Source organism: Pleurodeles waltl, unplaced genomic scaffold, assembly GCF_031143425.1.
Source record: "Pleurodeles waltl isolate 20211129_DDA unplaced genomic scaffold, aPleWal1.hap1.20221129 scaffold_39, whole genome shotgun sequence".
NCBI lineage: Eukaryota > Metazoa > Chordata > Amphibia > Caudata > Salamandridae > Pleurodeles > Pleurodeles waltl.
In genome coordinates, this window is record NW_027150097.1 from 8,204,286 (window position 1) to 8,222,643 (window position 18,358).

An 18,358-nucleotide genomic window follows, 5' to 3' on the forward strand; every position below is an offset into this window, starting at 1 on the left:
CGACTTCGCGTATCCGGACAAGGGCTCCAGGAGGTCGGATTCAACTGGCAGGTTCGTCCCGGTGAAGAAAAACTTCAAAAAAGAGACTAAGTCAGAAGGTAACTTTTTAACCGAGGCCTCCCGCGACTTGTAGCCGAGCAGGGCTCCATCGCGGTCGGCCTGAAACTTTGACTTTGCCCCGGTCCTGGTGCAACCAGATGACCCGATTGGCGCTTTTTGTTTCTAAGCGCTAGAAAAATAATAATACTTTAAAAATTCATATCTCCGGTTCCCCTGAACCAATTTTATTCGTTTTTGTGTCATTTTAAAGATAAAAATATAAACTATTTTTATCAATTGGTTTTGGATTTTTAAACTGTTTCCTGTGTTTTATTTAATTACTGTTTTGTGATATTTGAATGCTTTACACTTTGTCTCCTAAGTTAAGCCTTGACGCTCGTTGCCAAGCTACCAAGGGTTGAGCTGGGATTAATTTACTGAGACCTAACTGTACCTAATTGGAGGTTAGTGGCTTGTTGCTAGGTGTAGGTACCTACCTGCCCTTACCAATAACCCATTTTCCAACACTAATCCAGTATACAAGAATAGTACACAACAAGAAATGCCACATTCAGTCAATCCACCCCGAATCCTTGCAGCCGCGTTGAGCATGGCGGTCAAGGACTCAAACTGTACAGTTCAAATCCTTGTCTCAGAGGCACTGAGTTGATTGGTATGGAGCCAGGCACCTCCTGATCTGAATCTTGAACTGGTTCCAAATTCTGCATGTCCACACCCCTTGTAGTAGATGATTGAGAATTAGTAGCAGTCACCACCGGCCATGTGCACTGGCTCAAACTTCTGCATGTCCACACCCCATGTAGTCGATGATTGAGAATTAGTAGCAGTCACCACCGGATTCACTGTCAGGATGATCCATCCTCTCTCCTTCATCAGCTTCAGATCCCACTGTTTCCCTGAGCAGGAAGTTCTGGAATTGAAAATACAGAGGACATTAAACAACATTCACTCAGTACATGGCACTCATTTTGGTTTATATGCTCGAAATTGAGCCATGAGGTAGGTGTGAAGAGTGTCAGGATGGCCGAGTGGTCTAAGGCGCTGCGTTCAGGTCGCAGCCTCCCTTGGAGGTATGGGTTCAAATCCCACTTCTGACAAGTGTATTTTGCGAGGTGGATACATTTTTGGACTTTTTTTTCCCAAGCACCGTATCAAAAACAATGTCAACAGTTTCTGTAAATTATCGATAAGATCTATTTTCCGTTGCTTGCACTAATTGCCTGAAGTTGGCTAAATCGCAGTAAATCGGTAAAGCAGGAAATCACAGCATCTTCAACAAATCGTGATAGAGGGGCCGAGATAAAGGTTTCGACCCTACATATCAAAAGCGCAGCTGTCAATAGTTCAGCAGGTTCACAGTGCAGAAGGTTCAGTGGCACCAGGGTCCCCTGCGTCCCAATCACAGCTGGTTTTTAACTTCTGTATTCAGGGGATGGGAGGGGTGGGGGTGTTGCGTCGTGCACACACAGTGCCTGTTTTGCAAAGAAGTTTGAATAAATACACAAAGAATAATATGGAGTCTTTAGCCACGAGGAACACCTTCCCCTACCTTTTATTCTCTCCGATTCCACATCACCGCACCTACCATCCAACTCCAAAACTCGGAGGAGACTAACACTCCCTACCTCCCTTGGTGTGCATCATGGGCGTGCCCATGACGAACACAACATTTCTCCTTAACCAATACAAAACAAACATAGCTGCTCAAAAAAAAGATACTATACTAATCCAGTATACAAGAATAGTACACAACAATAAATACCACATTCAGTCAATCCACCCCGAATCCTTGCAGCCGCGTTGAGCATGGCGGTCGAGGACTCAAACTGTACCGTTCAAGTCCTTGTCTCAGAGGCACTGAGTTGATTGGTATGGAGCCAGGCACCTCCTGATCTGAATCTTGAACTGGCTCCAAATTCTGCATGTCCACACCTCCTGTAGTAGATGATTGAGAATTAGTAGCAGTCACCACCGGCCATATGCACTGGCTCAAAATTCTGCAAGTCCACACCCCATGTAGTAGATGATTGAGAATTAGTAGCAGTCACCACAGGGTCCACTGTCAGGATGATCCATCCTCTCTCCTTCATCAGCTTCAGATCCCACTGTTTCCCTGAGCAGGAAGGTCTGGAATTGAAAATACAGAGGACATTAAATAACATTCACTCAGTACATGGCACTCATTTTGGTTTATAAGCTGGAAATTGAGCCATCAGTCTGGTGTCAAGAGTGTCAGGATGGCCGGGTGGTCTAAGGTGCTGCATTCAGATCACAGTCTCCCTTGGAGACGTGGGTTCAAACCCTCTTCTGACAAGTGTCTTTTGCGAGGTGGATACATTTTTGGACTTTTTTTTTCCAAGCACCCTTATCAAAAACAATGTCAACAGTTTCTGTAAATTATCGATAAGATCTATTGTCTGTTGCTTGCACTAATTGCCTGAAGTTGGCTAAATCGCAGTAAATCGGTAAAGCAGGAAATCACAGCATCTTCAACAAATCGTGATAGAGGGGCCGAGATAAAGTTTTCGACCCTACATATCAAAAGCACAGCTGTCAATAGTTCAGCAGGTTCACAGTGCAGAAGGTTCAGTGGCACCAGGGTCCCCTGCATCCCAATCACAGCTGGTTTTTAACTTCTGTATTCAGGGCATGGGAGGGGTGTGTTGCATCGTGCACACACAGTGCCTGTTTCACAGATAAGTTTTAATAAATACACAGAGAATAATATAGAGTCATTGGCCACGAGGAACACCTTCCCTGACCTTTTATTCTCTCCGGTTCCACGTCACCGCGCCTACCATCCAAATCCAAAACTCGGGGGAGACTAACACTCCCTACCTCCCTTGGTGTGCATCATAGGCGTGCCCATGACGAACACAACATTTCTCCTTAACCCCTTCGCTGCCAGGCCTTTTCCCCCTCCTGTGCCAGGCCTTTTTTTGCCTATTTGGGGCAGTTCGCGCTTAGGCCCTCATAACTTTTTGTCCACATAAGCTAACCAAGCCAAATTTGCGTCCTTTTTTTCCAACATCCTAGGGATTCTATAGGTACCCAGACTTTGTGGGTTCCCCTGAAGGAGGCCAAGAAATTGGCCAAAATACAGTGAAAATTTCGTTTTTTTCAAAAAAATTTGAAAAAGGGGCTGCAGAAGAAGGCTTGTGGTTTTTCCCCTGAAAATGGCATCAACAAAGGGTTTGCGGTGCTAAACTCAGCAGCTTCCCAGCTTTCAGGAACAGGCAGACTTGAATCCGAAAACCCAATTTTTCAACACAATTTTGGCATTTTACTGGGGCATACCCCATTTGTGCAATTTTTTGTGCTTTCAGCCTCCTTCCAGTCGGTGACAGGAATGGTCATGAAACCAATGCTGGATCCCAGAAACCTAAACATTTCTGAAAAGTAGACAAAATTCTGAATTCAGCAAGGGGTCATTTGTGTAGATCCTACAAGGGTTTCCTACAGAAAATAACAGCTGAAAAAGAAAAATATTGAAATTGAGGTGAAAAAAACATCAATTTTTCTCTACTTTTTACTCTGTAACTTTTCCCTGCAATGTCAGATTATCAAAAGCAAAATACCGTTACGTCTGCTGGACTCCTCTGGTTGCGGGGATATATAGGGTTTGTAGGTTCATCAAGAACCCGAGGAACCCAGAGCCAATAAATGAGCTGCACCCTGCAGTGCGTTTTCATTCTATACCGGGTATACAGTAATTCATTTGCTGAAATATAAGGAGTAAAAAATAGCTATCAAGAAAACCTTTGCATTTCCAAAAAGGGCACAAGATAAGGTGTTGAGGAGCAGTGGTTATTTGCACATCTCTGAATTCCGGGGTGACCATAGTAGCACGTGAATTACATGGAATTTCTCAAATAGATGTCTTTTTTACACACACCCCTATATTTGGAAGGAATAAATGTAGAGAAAGACAAGGGGCAATAACACTTGTTTTGCTATTCTATGTTCCCCCAAGTCTCCCGATAAAAATGATACCTCACTTGTTTGGGTAGGCCTAGCGCCCGCGACAGGATATGCCCCAAAACACAACGTGGACACATCACAGAAAACAGAGCTGTTTTTAGCAAAGTGACTACCTGTAGATTTTGGCCTCTAGCTCAGCCGCCACCTAGGGAAACCTACCAAACCTGTGCATTTCTGAAAACTAGAGACCTAGGGGAATCCAAGGAGGGGTGACTTGTGTGGCTCGGACCAGGTTCTGTTACCCAGAATCCTTTGCAAACCTCAAAATTTGGCTAAAAAAACACATGTTCCTCACATTTCTGTGGCAGAAAGTTCTGGAATCTGAGAGGAGCCACAAATTTCCTTCCACCCAGCGTTCCCCCACATCTCCCGATAAAAATGATACCTCACTTGTGTGGGTAGGCCTAGCGCCCGCGACAGGATATGCCCCAAAACACAACGTGGACATATCACAGAAAACAGAGCTGTTTTTAGCAAAGTGACTACCTGTAGATTTTGGCCTCTAGCTCAGCCGCCACCTAGGGAAACCTACCAAACCTGTGCATTTCTGTAAACTAGAGACCTAGGGGAATCCAAGGAGGGGTGACTTGTGTGGCTCGGACCAGGTTCTGTTACCCAGAATCCTTTGCAAACCTCAAAATTTGGCTAAAAAACACATGTTCCTCACATTTCTGTGGCAGAAAGTTCTGGAATCTGAGAGGAGACACAAATTTCCTTCCACCCAGCGTTCCCCCACGTCTCCCGATAAAAATGATACCTCACTTGTGTGGGTAGGCCTAGCGCCCGCGACAGGATATGCCCCAAAACACAACGTGGACATATCACAGAAAACAGAGATGTTTTTAGCAAAGTGACTACCTGTAGATTTTGGCCTCTAGCTCAGCCGCCACCTAGGGAAACCTACCAAACCTATGCATTTCTGAAAACTAGAGACCTAGGGGAATCCAAGGAGGGGTGACTTGTGTGGCTCGGACCAGGTTCTGTTACCCAGAATCCTTTGCAAACCTCAAAATTTGGCTAAAAAAACACATGTTCCTCACATTTCTGTGGCAGAAAGTTCTGGAATCTGAGAGGAGCCACAAATTTCCTTCCACCCAGCGTTCCCCCACGTCTCCCGATAAAAATGATACCTCACTTGTGTGGGTAGGCCTAGCGCCTGCGACAGGATATGCCCCAAAACACAACGTGGACATATCACAGAAAACAGAGCTGTTTTTAGCAAAGTGACTACCTGTAGATTTTGGCCTCTAGCTCAGCCGCCACCTAGGGAAACCTACCAAACCTGTGCATTTCTGAAAACTAGAGACCTAGGGGAATCCAAGGAGGGGTGAGTTGTGTGGCTCGGACCAGGTTCTGTTACCCAGAATCCTTTGCAAACCTCAAAATTTGGCTAAAAAACACATTTTCCTCACATTTCTGTGGCAGAAAGTTCTGGAATCTGAGAGGAGACACTAATTTCCTTCCACCCAGCGTTCCCCCACGTCTCCCGATAAAAATGATACCTCACTTGTGTGGGTAGGCCTAGCGCCCGCGACAGGATATGCCCCAAAACACAACGTGGACATATCACAGAAAACAGAGCTGTTTTTAGCAAAGTGACTACCTGTAGATTTTGGCCTCTAGCTCAGCCGCCACCTAGGGAAACCTACCAAACCTGTGCATTTCTGAAAACTAGAGACCTAGGGGAATCCAAGGAGGGGTGACTTGTGTGGCTCGGACCAGGTTCTGTTACCCAGAATCCTTTGCAAACCTCAAAATTTGGCTAAAAAAACACATGTTCCTCACATTTCTGTGGCAGAAAGTTCTGGAATCTGAGAGGAGCCACAAATTTCCTTCCACCCAGCGTTCCCCCACGTCTCCCGATAAAAATGATACCTCACTTGTGTGGGTAGGCCTAGCGCCCGCGACAGGATATGCCCCAAAACACAACGTGGACACATCACAGAAAACAGAGCTGTTTTTAGCAAAGTGACTACCTGTAGATTTTGGCCTCTAGCTCAGCCGCCACCTAGGGAAACCTACCAAACCTATGCATTTCTGAAAACTAGAGACCTAGGGGAATCCAAGGAGGGGTGACTTGTGTGGCTCGGACCAGGTTCTGTTACCCAGAATCCTTTGCAAACCTCAAAATTTGGCTAAAAAAACACATGTTCCTCACATTTCTGTGGCAGAAAGTTCTGGAATCTGAGAGGAGCCACAAATTTCCTTCCACCCAGCGTTCCCCCACGTCTCCCGATAAAAATGATACCTCACTTGTGTGGGTAGGCCTAGCGCCCGCGACAGGATATGCCCCAAAACACAACGTGGACATATCACAGAAAACAGAGCTGTTTTTAGCAAAGTGACTACCTGTAGATTTTGGCCTCTAGCTCAGCCGCCACCTAGGGAAACCTACCAAACCTATGCATTTCTGAAAACTAGAGACCTAGGGGAATCCAAGGAGGGGTGACTTGCGGGGCTCGGACCAGGTTCTGTTACCCAGAATCCTTTGCAAACCTCAACATTTGGCTAAAAAAACACATGTCCCTCACATTTCTGTGGCAGAAAGTTCTGGAATCTGAGAGGAGCTACAAATTTCCTTCCACCCAGCGTTCCCCCAAGTCTCCCAATAAAAATGATACCTCACTTGCGTGGGTAGGCCTAGCGCCGGCGACAGGAAACACCCCAAAGCGCAACGTGGACACATCCTAAATTTTGGAAAAAAACAGAGGTGTTTTTTGCGAAGTGCCTACCTGTAGATTTTGGCCTCTAGCTCAGCCGGCACCTAGGGAAACCTACCAAACCTGTGCATTTCTGAAAACTAGAGACCTAGGGGAATCCAAGGAGGGGTGACTTGCGGGGCTCGGACCAGGTTCTGTTACCCAGAATCCTTTGCAAACCTCAAAATTTGGCTAAAAATACACATGTTACTCACATTTCTGTGGCAGAAAGTTCTGGAATCTGAGAGGAGCCACAAATTTCCTTCTACCCAGCGTTCCCCCAAGTCTCCCGATAAAAATGATACCTCACTTGTGTGGGTAGGACTAGCGCCCACGAAAGGAAAGGGCCCAAAACACAACGTGGACACATCAAATTTTTTTATAAAAAGCAGTGCCTACCTGTGGATTTTGGCCTGTAGCTCAGCCGACACCTGAGGAAACCTAGCAAACCAGTGCATTTTTGAAAACTAGAAACCCAGGGGAATCCAAGATGGGGTGACTTGCGGGGCTCTGACCAGGTTATGTTACCCAGAATCCTTTGCAAACATCAAAATTTGGCCCAAAAAACACTTTTTCCTCTCATTTCGGTGACAGAAAGTTCTGGAATCTGAGAGGAGCCACAAATTTCCTTCCACCCAGCGTTCCCCTAAGTCTCTCGATAAAAATGGTACATCACTTCTGTGGGTAGGCCTAGCGCCCACAAAAGTAAATGGCCCAAAACACAACGTGGACACAACATATTTTTTCACAGAAAACAGAGGTGTTTTTTGCAAGGTGCCTACCTGTGGTGTTTGGCCTGTAGCTCAGCCGGCCCCGGGGGGGGGGGGGGGCAGAAATGCCCTAAAATAAATTTGCCCCCCCAACCCCCACCCTCCCCCGCCGGGAGCGACCCTTGCCTACGGGGTCGCTCCCCCTGCGTGACATTGGCACCAAAAAACAAATCCCCGGTGCCTAGTGGTTTCTGCCCCCCTGGGGGCAGGTTGACCTAAACTCAGCCAATCTGCCCCCAAGGGGGGCAGAAATGGCCTAAATACAATTTGTCCCCCAGGGGAGCGACTTTTGCCTGATGGGTCGCTCCCCATCTCTAAAAAAAAAAACAAAGAAAAATTCCCCTGGCGCCTAGAGGTTTCTGCCCCCCCCCCCGGGGGCAGATCGGCCTAATAATAGGCCGATCTGCCCCCCGGGGGGGCAGAAATGGCCTAAAATAAATTTGCCCCCCCAACACCCACCCCCCCCGGGAGCGACCCTTGCCTACGGGGTCGCTCCCCCTGCGTGACATTGGCGCCAAAAAACAAATCCCCGGTGCCTAGTGGTTTCTGCCCCCTTGGGGGCAGATTGACCTAAAATTGGCCAATCTGCCCCCAGGGGGGCAGAAATGGTCTAAATACAATTTGCCCCCCCAGGGGAGCGACCCTTGCCTGATGGGTCGCTCCCCATCTCTAAAAAAAGAAACAACAAAAAAAAAAAAACACAAAAAAAAAAATTGCCCTGGTGCCTAGAGTGTTCTGCCCCCCCCCCCCGGGGGCAGTTCGGCCTAATAATAGGACGATCTGCCCCCCGGGGGGGCAGAAATGGCCTAAAATAAATTTGCCCCCCCAACCCCCACCCCCCCCCCGGGAGCGACCCTTGCCTACGGGGTCACTCCCCCTGCGTGACATTGGCGCCAAAAAACAAATCCCCGGTGCCTAGTGATTTCTGCCCCCTTGGGGGCAGATTGACCTAAAATTGGCCAATCTGCCCCCAGGGGGGCAGAAATGGTCTAAATACAATTTGCCCCCCCAGGGGAGCGACCCTTGCCTGATGGGTCGCTCCCCATCTCTAAAAAAAGAAACAACAAAAAAAAAAAACACAAAAAAAAAATTGCCCTGGCGCCTAGAGTGTTCTGCCCCCCCCCCCCCCGGGGGCAGTTCGGCCTAATAATAGGCCGATCTGTCCCCCGGGGGGGCAGAAATGGCCTAAAATAAATTTGCCCCCCCCAACCACCCCCCCCCCCCCGGGAGCGACCCTTGCCTACGGGGTCGCTCCCCCTGCGTGACATTGGCGCCAAAAAACAAATCCCCGGTGCCTAGTGGTTTCTGCCCCCTTGGGGGCAGATTGACCTAAAATTGGCCAATCTGCCCCCAGGGGGGCAGAAATGGTCTACATACAATTTGCCCCCCCAGGGGAGCGACCCTTGCCTGATGGGTCGCTCCCCATCTCTAAAAAAAGAAACAACAAAAAAAAAAAAACACAAAAAAAAAATTGCCCTGGCGCCTAGAGTGTTCTGCCCCCCCCCCCGGGGGCAGTTCGGCATAATAATAGGCCGATCTGTCCCCCGGGGGGGCAGAAATGGCCTAAAATAAATTTGCCCCCCCAACCCCCACCCCCCCCCCCGGGAGCGACCCTTGCCTACGGGGTCGCTCCCCCTGCGTGACATTGGCGCCAAAAAACAAATCCCCGGTGCCTAGTGGTTTCTGCCCCCTTGGGGGCAGATTGACCTAAAATTGGCCAATCTGCTCCCAGGGGGGCAGAAATGGTCTAAATACAATTTGCCCCCCCAGGGGAGCGACCCTTGCCTGATGGGTCGCTCCCCATCTCTAAAAAAAGAAACAACAAAAAAAAAAACACCAAAAAAAAATTGCTCTGGCGCCTAGAGTGTTCTGCCCCCCCCCCGGGGGCAGTTCGGCCTAATAATAGGCCGATCTGTCCCCCTGGGGGGCAGAAATGGCCTAAAATAAATTTGCCCCCCCAACCCCCACCCCCCCCCCCGGGAGCGACCCTTGCCTACGGGGTCGCTCCCCCTGCGTGACATTGGCGCCAAAAAACAAATCCCCGGTGCCTAGTGGTTTCTGCCCCCTTGGGGGCAGATTGACCTAAAATCGGCCAATCTGCCCCCAGGGGGGCAGAAATGGTCTAAATACAATTTGCCCCCCAGGGGAGCGACCCTTGCCTGATGGGTCGCTCCCTATCTCTAAAAAAAAAAAAAAGAAACAAAAAAAAAAACACACAAAAAAAATTTGCCCTGGCGCCTAGAGGTTTCTTCCCCCCCTGGGGGCAGATCGGCCTAATAATAGGCCGATCTGCCCCCAGGGGGGGCAGAAATGGCCTAAAATAAATTCCCCTCCCCCCCAGGGAGCGACCCTTGCCTAAGTGGTCGCTCCCTTTGCGTGAAATTCACGCAAAGAAAAAACTCCCTGGTGTCTAGTGGTTTCTACCCCCCTTGGGGGCAATTGGCCTCATCAAAATAGGCCAATCTGCCCCCAAGGGGGGCAGAAATGGGCAAATTATAATTTTCCCCCAAGGGGAGCGACCCTTGCCTAAGGGGTCGCTCCCCACCAAAAAAAAAAACAAATGAAAAAAAAAAAAAAAAAATGGTCCCTGGTGCCTAGAGGTTTCTGCCCCCCCTGGGGGCAGAAAAGGCCTTTTCAAAAAAATGCCCCCCCTGGGAGCGACCCTTGCCCAAGGGGTCGCTCCCTTTTGTCAATTTCTAAGAAAAAAAAAAAAATCCTTGGTGTCTAGTGGGGTTTCAAAAGCCGGATTGCAAGCAATCCGGCTTTTGAAACCCTCGGAGGGACTTCAAAGGGAAGGAAATACTTTTCCTTCCCTTTGAAGCCCCTCCGGGCCTCCCAAGTGATTGAAAAAGAAATGCTTTTGCATTTCTTTTTCAATCGCGCTGGAAGCAGAGCTTCCAGCGCGACGAGGGAGGCCCCTGTGACACATCAGCGCGCGCGCGCGCGCGCTGACGTCACAGGGGGGGGTGGGGGGGGGGTCGGGGTGTAAGGGGAAGGTCTTCCCCTTCCATCCCCGACTTGGGGGGGGAAGGGGGGTGCAGAGGGTCCATCCTCTCTCCTTCATCAGCTTCAGATCCCACTGTTTCCCTGAGCAGGAAGGTCTGGAATTGAAAATACAGAAGACATTAAACAACATTCACTCAGTACATGGCACTCATTTTGGTTTATAAGCTGGAAATTGAGCCATCAGTGCAGTGTCAAGAGTGTCAGGATGGCCGAGTGGTCTAAGGCGCTGCGTTCATGTCGCAGTCTCCTTTGGAGGCGTGGGTTCGAATCCCACTTCTGACAAGTGTCTTTTGCGAGGTGGATACATTTTTTGACTTTTTTTTTCCAAGCTCCCGTATCAAAAACAATGTCAACAGTTTCTGTAAATTATCGATAAGATCTATTGTCCGTTGCTTGCACTAATTTCCTGAAGTTGGCTAAATGGCAGTAAATCGGTAAAGCGGATAATCACAGCATCTTCAACAAATCGTGATAGAGGGGCAGAGATAAAGGTTTCGACCCTACATATCAAGAGCGCAGCTGTCAATAGTTCAGCAGGTTCACAGTGCAGAAGGTTCAGTGGCACCAGGGTCCCCTGCGTCCCAATCACAGCTGGTTTTTAACTTCTGTATTCAGGGCATGGGAGGGGTGTGTTGCATCGTGCACACACAGTGCCTGTTTCACAGATAAGTTTTAATAAATACACAGAGAATAATATAGAGTCATTGGCCACGAGGAACACCTTCCCTGACCTTTTATCCTCTCCGGTTCCACGTCACCGCGCCTACCATCCAACTCCAAAACTCGGGGGAGACTAACACTCCCTACCTCCCTTGGTGTGCATCATAGGCGTGCCCATGACGAACACAACATTTCTCCTTAACCAATACAAAACAAACATAGCTGCTCAAAAAAAAGATACTATACTAATCCAGTATACAAGAATAGTACACAACAAGAAATGCCACATTCAGTCAATCCACCCCGAATCCTTGCAGCCGTGTTGAGCATGGCGGTCGAGGACTCAAACTGTACCGTTCAAGTCCTTGTCTCAGAGGCACTGAGTTGATTGGTATGGAGCCAGGCACCTCCTGATCTGAATCTTGAACTGGCTCCAAATTCTGCATGTCCACACCCCTTGTAGTAGATGATTGAGAATTAGTAGCAGTCACCACCGGCCATGTGCACTGGCTCAAACTTCTGCATGTTTACACCCCATGTAGTCGATGATTGAGAATTAGTAGCAGTCACCACCGGATTCACTGTCAGGATGATCCATCCTCTCTCCTTCATCAGCTTCAGATCCCACTGTTTCCCTGAGCAGGAAGGTCTGGAATTGAAAATACAGAGGACATTAAACAACTTTCACTCAGTACATGGCACTCATTTTGGTTTATACGCTCGAAATTGTGCCATGAGGGAGGTTTGAAGAGTGTCAGAATGGCCGAGTGGTCTAAGGCGCTGTGTTCAGGTCGCAGCCTCCCTTGGAGGTGTGGGTTCAAATCCCACTTCTGACAAGTGTATTTTGCGAGGTGGATACATTTTTGGACTTTTTTTTCCCAAGCACCGTATCAAAAACAATGTCAACAGTTTCTGTAAATTATCGATAAGATCTATTTTCCGTTGCTTGCACTAATTGCCTGAAGTTGGCTAAATCGCAGTAAATCGGTAAAGCAGGAAATCACAGCATCTTAAACAAATCGTGATAGAGGGGCCGAGATAAAGGATTCGACCCTACATATCAAAAGCACAGCTGTCAATAGTTCAGCAGGTTCACAGTGCAGAAGGTTCAGTGGCACCAGGGTCCCCTGCGTCCCAATCACAGCTGTTTTTTAACTTCTGTATTCAGGGCATGGGAGGGGTGTGTTGCATCGTGCACACACAGTGCCTGTTTCGCAAGTAAGTTTTAATAAATACACAGAGAATAATATAGAGTCATTGGCCACGAGGAACACCTTCCCTGACCTTTTATTCTCTCCGGTTCCACGTCACCGCGCCTACCATCCAACTCCAAAACTCGGGGGAGACTAACACTCCCTACCTCCCTTGGTGTGCATCATAGGCGTGCCAATGACGAACACAACATTTCTCCTTAACCAATACAAAACAAACATAGCTGCTCAAAAAAAAGATACTATACTAAACCAGTATACAAGAATAGTACACAACAAGAAATGCCACATTCAGTCAATCCACCCCGAATCCTTGCAGCCGCGTTGAGCATGGCGGTCGAGGACTCAAACTGTACCGTTCAAGTCCTTGTCTCAGAGGCACTGAGTTGATTGGTATGGAGCCAGGCACCTCCTGATCTGAATCTTGAACTGGCTCCAAATTCTGCATGTCCACACCCCCTGTAGTAGATGATTGAGAATTAGTAGCAGTCACCACCGGCCATGTGCACTGGCTCAAAATTCAGCATGTCCACACCCCATGTAGTAGATGATTGAGAATTAGTAGCAGTCACCATCGGATCCACTGTCAGGATGATCCATCCTCTCTCCTTCATCAGCTTCAGATCCCACTGTTTCCCTGAGCAGGAAGGTCTGGAATTGAAAATACAGAGGACATTAAACAACATTCACTCAGTACATGGCACTCATTTTGGTTTATAAGCTGGAAATTGAGCCATCAGTGCAGTGTCAAGAGTGTCAGGATGGCCGAGTGGTCTAAGGCGCTGCGTTCAGGTCGCAGTCTCCTTTGGAGGCGTGTGTTCGAATCCCACTTCTGACAAGTGTCTTTTGCGAGGTGGATACATTTTTGGACTTTTTTTTTCCAAGCACCTGTATCAAAAACAATGTCAACAGTTTCTGTAAATTATCGATAAGATCTATTGTCCGTTGCTTGCACTAATTTCCTGAAGTTGGCTAAATCGCAGTAAATCGGTATAGCGGGAAATCACAGCATCTTCAACAAATCGTGATAGAGGGGCAGAGATAAAGGTTTCAACCCTAGATATCAAGAGCGCAGCTGTCAATAGTTCAGCAGGTTCACAGTGCAGAAGGTTCAGTGGCACCAGGGTCCCCTGCGTCCCAATCACAGCTGGTTTTTAACTTCTGTATTCAGGGCATGGGAGGGGTGTGTTGCATCGTGCACACACGGTGCCTGTTTCGCAGATAAGTTTTAATAAATACACAGAGAATAATATAGAGTCATTGGCCACGAGGAACACCTTCCCTGACCTTTTATTCTCTCCGGTTCCACGTCACCGTGCCTACCATCCAACTCCAAAACTCGTGGGAGACTAACACTCCCTACCTCCCTTGGTGTGCATCATAGGCGTGCCCATGACGAACACAACATTTCTCCTTAACCAATACAAAACAAACATAGCTGCTCAAAAAAAAGACACTATACTAATCCAGTATACAAGAATAGTACACAACAAGAAATGCCACATTCAGTCAATCCACCCCGAATCCTTGCAGCCGCGTTGAGCATGGCGGTCGAGGACTCAAACTATACCGTTCTAGTCCTTGTCTCAGAGGCACTGAGTTGATTGGTATGGAGCCAGGCACCTCCTGATCTGAATCTTGAACTGGCTCCAAATTCTGGATGTCTACACCCCTTGTAGTAGATGATTGAGAATTAGTAGCAGTCACCACCGGCCATGTCCACTGGCTCAAACTTCTGCATGTCCACACCCCATGTAGTCGATGATTGAGAATTAGTAGCAGTCACCACCGGATTCACTGTCAGGATGATCCATCCTCTCTCCTTCATCAGCTTCAGATCCCACTGTTTCCCTGAGCAGGAAGGTCTGGAATTGAAAATACAGAGGACATTAAACAACATTCACTCAGTACATGGCACTCATTTTGGTTTATACGCTCGAAATTGAGCCATGAGGGAGGTGTGAAGAGTGTCAGGATGGCCGAGTGGTCTAAGGTGCTGTGTTCAGGTCGCAGCCTCCCTTGGAGGTGTGGGTTCAAATCCCACTTCTGACAAGTGAATTTTGCGAGGTGGATACATTTTTGGACTTTTTTTTCCCAAGCACCGTATCAAAAACAATGTCAACAGTTTCTGTAAATTATCGATAAGATCTATTTTCCGTTGCTTGCACTAATTGCCTGAAGTTGGCTAAATCGCAGTAAATCGGTAAAGCAGGAAATCACAGCATCTTCAACAAATCGTGATAGAGGGGCCGAGATAAAGGTTTCGACCCTACATATCAAAAGCGCAGCTGTCAATAGTTCAGCAGGTTCACAGTGCAGAAGGTTCAGTGGCACCAGGGTCCCCTGCGTCCCAATCACAGCTGGTTTTTAACTTCTGTATTCAGGGCATGGGAGGGGTGTGTTGCATCGTGCACACACAGTGCCTGTTTCGCAAGTAAGTTTTAATAAATACACAGAGAATAATATAGAGTCACTGACCACGAGGAACACCTTCCCTGACCTTTTATTCTCTCCGGTTCCACGTCACCGCGCCTACCATCCAACTCCAAAACTCGGGGGAGACTAACACTCCCTACCTCCCTTGGTGTGCATCATAGGCGTGCCCATGACGAACACAACATTTCTCCTTAACCAATACAAAACAAACATAGGTGCTCAAAAAAAAGATACTATACTAAACCAGTATACAAGAATAGTACACAACAAGAAATGCCACATTCAGTCAATCGACCCCGAATCCTTGCAGCCGCGTTGAGCATGGCGGTCGAGGACTCAAACTGTACCGTTCAAGTCCTTATCTCAGAGGCACTGAGTTGATTGGTATGGAGCCAGGCACCTCCTGATCTGAATCTTGAACTGGCTCCAAATTCTGCATGTCCACACCCCCTGTAGTAGATGATTGAGAATTAGTAGCAGTCACCACCGGCCATGTGCACTGGCTCAAAATTCAGCATGTCCACACCCCATGTAGTAGATGATTGAGAATTAGTAGCAGTCACCATCGGATCCACTGTCAGGATGATCCATTCTCTCTCCTTCATCAGCTTCAGATCCCACTGTTTCCCTGAGCAGGAAGGTCTGGAATTGAAAATACAGAGGACATTAAACAACATTCACTCAGTACATGGCACTCATTTTGGTTTATAAGCTGGAAATTGAGCCATCAGTGCAGTGTCAGGAGTGTCAGGATGGCCGAGTGGTCTAAGGCGCTGCGATCAGGTTGCAGTCTCCTTTGGAGGCGTGGGTTTGAATCCCACTTCTGACAAGTGTCTTTTGCGAGGTGGATACATTTTTGGACTTTTTTTTCCAAGCACCGGTATCAAAAACAATGTCAACAGTTTCTGTAAATTATCGATAAGATCTATTGTCCGTTGCTTGCACTAATTTCCTGAAGTTGGCTAAATCGCAGTAAATCGGTAAAGCGGGAAATCACAGCATCTTCAACAAATCGTGATAGAGGGGCAGAGATAAAGGTTTCGACCCTACATATCAAGAGCGCAGCTGTCAATAGTTCAGCAGGTTCACAGTGCAGAAGGTTCAGTGGCACCAGGGTCCCCTGCGTCCCAATCACAGCTGGTTTTTAACTTCTGTATTCAGGGCATGGGAGGGGTGTGTTGAATCGTGCACACACGGTGCCTGTTTCGCAGATAAGTTTTAATAAATACACAGAGAATAATATAGAGTCATTGGCCACGAGGAACACCTTCCCTGACCTTTTATTCTCTCCGGTTCCACGTCACTGTGCCTACCATCCAACTCCAAAACTCGGGGGAGACTAACACTCCCTACCTCCCTTGGTGTGCATCATAGGCGTGCCCATGACGAACACAACATTTCTCCTTAACCAATACAAAACAAACATAGCTGCTCAAAAAAAAGATACTATACTAATCCAGTATACAAGAATAGTACACAACAAGAAATGCCACATTCAGTCAATCCACCCCGAATCCTTGCAGCCGCGTTGAGCATGGCGGTCGAGGACTCAAACTGTACCGTTCAAGTCCTTGTCTCAGAGGCACTAAGTTGATTGGTATGGAGCCAGGCACCTCCTGATCTGAATCTTGAACTGGCTCCAAATTCTGCATGTCCACACCCCTTGTAGTAGATGATTGAGAATTAGTAGCAGTCACCACCGGCCATGTGCACTGGCTCAAACTTCTGCATGTCCACACCCCATGTAGTCGATGATTGAGAATTAGTAGCAGTCACCACCGGATTCACTGTCAGGATGATCTATCCTCTCTCCTTCATCAGCTTCAGATCCCACTGTTTCCCTGAGCAGGAAGGTCTGGAATTGAAAATACAGAGGACATTAAACAACATTCACTCATTACATGGCACTCATTTTGGTTTATACGCTCGAAATTGAGCCATGAGGGAGGTGTGAAGAGTGTCAGGATGGCCGAGTGGTCTAAGGTGCTGTGTTCAGGTCGCAGCCTCCCTTGGAGGTGTGGGTTCAAATCCCACTTCTGACAAGTGTATATTGCGAGGTGGATACATTTTTTGACTTTTTTTTCCCAAGCACCGTATCAAAAACAATGTCAACAGTTTCTGTAAATTATCGATAAGATCTATTTTCCGTTGCTTGCCCTAATTGCCTGAAGTTGGCTAAATCGCAGTAAATCGGTAAAGCAGGAAATCACAGCATCTTCAACAAATCGTGATAGAGGGGCCGAGATAAAGGTTTCGACCCTACATATCAAAAGCGCAGCTGTCAATAGTTCAGCAGGTTCACAGTGCAGAAGGTTCAGTAGCACCAGGGTCCCCTGCGTCCCAATCACAGCTGGTTTTTAACTTCTGTATTCAGGGCATGGGAGGGGTGTGTTGCATCGTGCACACACAGTGCCTGTTTCTCAAATAAGTTTTAATAAATATACAGAGAATAATATAGGGTCATTGGCCACGAGGAACACCTTCCCTGACCTTTTATTCTCTCCGGTTCCACGTCACCGCGCCTACCATCCAACTCCAAAACTCGGGGGAGACTAACACTCCCTACCTCCCTTGGTGTGCATCATAGGCGTGCCCATGACGAACACAACATTTCTCCTTAACCAATACAAAACAAACATAGCTGCTCAAAAAAAAGATACTATACTAAACCAGTATACAAGAATAGTACACAACAAGAAATGCCACATTCAGTCAATCTACCCCGAATCCTTGCAGCCGCGTTGAGCATGGCGGTCGAGGACTCAAACTGTACCGTTCAAGTCCTTGTCTCAGAGGCACTGAGTTGATTGGTATGGAGCCAGGAACCTCCTGATCTGAATCTTGAACTGGCTCCAAATTCTGCATGTCCACACCCCCTGTAGTAGATGATTGAGAATTAGTAGCAGTCACCACCGGCCATGTGCACTGGCTCAAAATTCAGCATGTCCACACCCCATGTAGTAGATGATTGAGAATTAGTAGCAGTCACCACCGGATCCACTGTCAGGATGATCCATCCTCTCTCCTTCATCAGCTTCAGATCCCACTGTTTCCCTGAGCAGGAAGGTCCGGAATTGAAAATACAGAGGACATTAAACAACATTCACTCAGTACATGGCACTCATTTTGGTTTATAAGCTGGAAATTGAGCCATCAGTGCAGTGTCAAGAGTGTCAGGATGGCCGAGTGGTCTAAGGCGCTGCGTTCAGGTTGCAGTCTCCTTTGGAGGCATGGATTCAAATCCCACTTCTGACAAGTGTCTTTTGCGAGGTGGATACATTTTTGGACTTTTTTTTTCCAAGCACCCGTATCAAAAACAATGTCAACAGTTTCTGCAAATTATCGATAAGATCTATTGTCCGTTGCTTGCACTAATTTCCTGAAGTTGGCTAAATCGCAGTAAATCGGTAAAGCGGGAAATCACAGCATCTTCAACAAATCGTGATAGAGGGGCAGAGATAAAGGTTTCGACCCTACATATCAAGAGCGCAGCTGTCAATAGTTCAGCAGGTTCACAGTGCAGAAGGTTCAGTGG

The 18,358-nt window shown here is 47.5% G+C and overlaps 5 non-coding genes across 5 annotated transcripts; all 5 read left to right on the forward strand.

Annotated features, from left to right (window-relative positions):
* Window positions 1-10,715: 10,715 nt before the first annotated feature.
* TRNAM-CAU (transfer RNA methionine (anticodon CAU)) lies at window positions 10,716-10,798 on the forward strand. Its single transcript has one exon. It is a non-coding gene; the product is annotated as a tRNA-Met (tRNA).
* A 1,131-nt stretch (window positions 10,799-11,929) lies between these two features.
* TRNAL-CAG (transfer RNA leucine (anticodon CAG)) lies at window positions 11,930-12,012 on the forward strand. Its single transcript has one exon. It is a non-coding gene; the product is annotated as a tRNA-Leu (tRNA).
* Window positions 12,013-13,142: 1,130 nt separating this feature from the next.
* Window positions 13,143-13,225, forward strand: TRNAL-CAG (transfer RNA leucine (anticodon CAG)). Its single transcript has one exon. It is a non-coding gene; the product is annotated as a tRNA-Leu (tRNA).
* A 1,131-nt stretch (window positions 13,226-14,356) lies between these two features.
* On the forward strand, window positions 14,357-14,439 carry TRNAL-CAG (transfer RNA leucine (anticodon CAG)). Its single transcript has one exon. It is a non-coding gene; the product is annotated as a tRNA-Leu (tRNA).
* Window positions 14,440-16,782: 2,343 nt separating this feature from the next.
* On the forward strand, window positions 16,783-16,865 carry TRNAL-CAG (transfer RNA leucine (anticodon CAG)). Its single transcript has one exon. It is a non-coding gene; the product is annotated as a tRNA-Leu (tRNA).
* The last annotated feature ends 1,493 nt before the right edge of the window (window positions 16,866-18,358 follow it).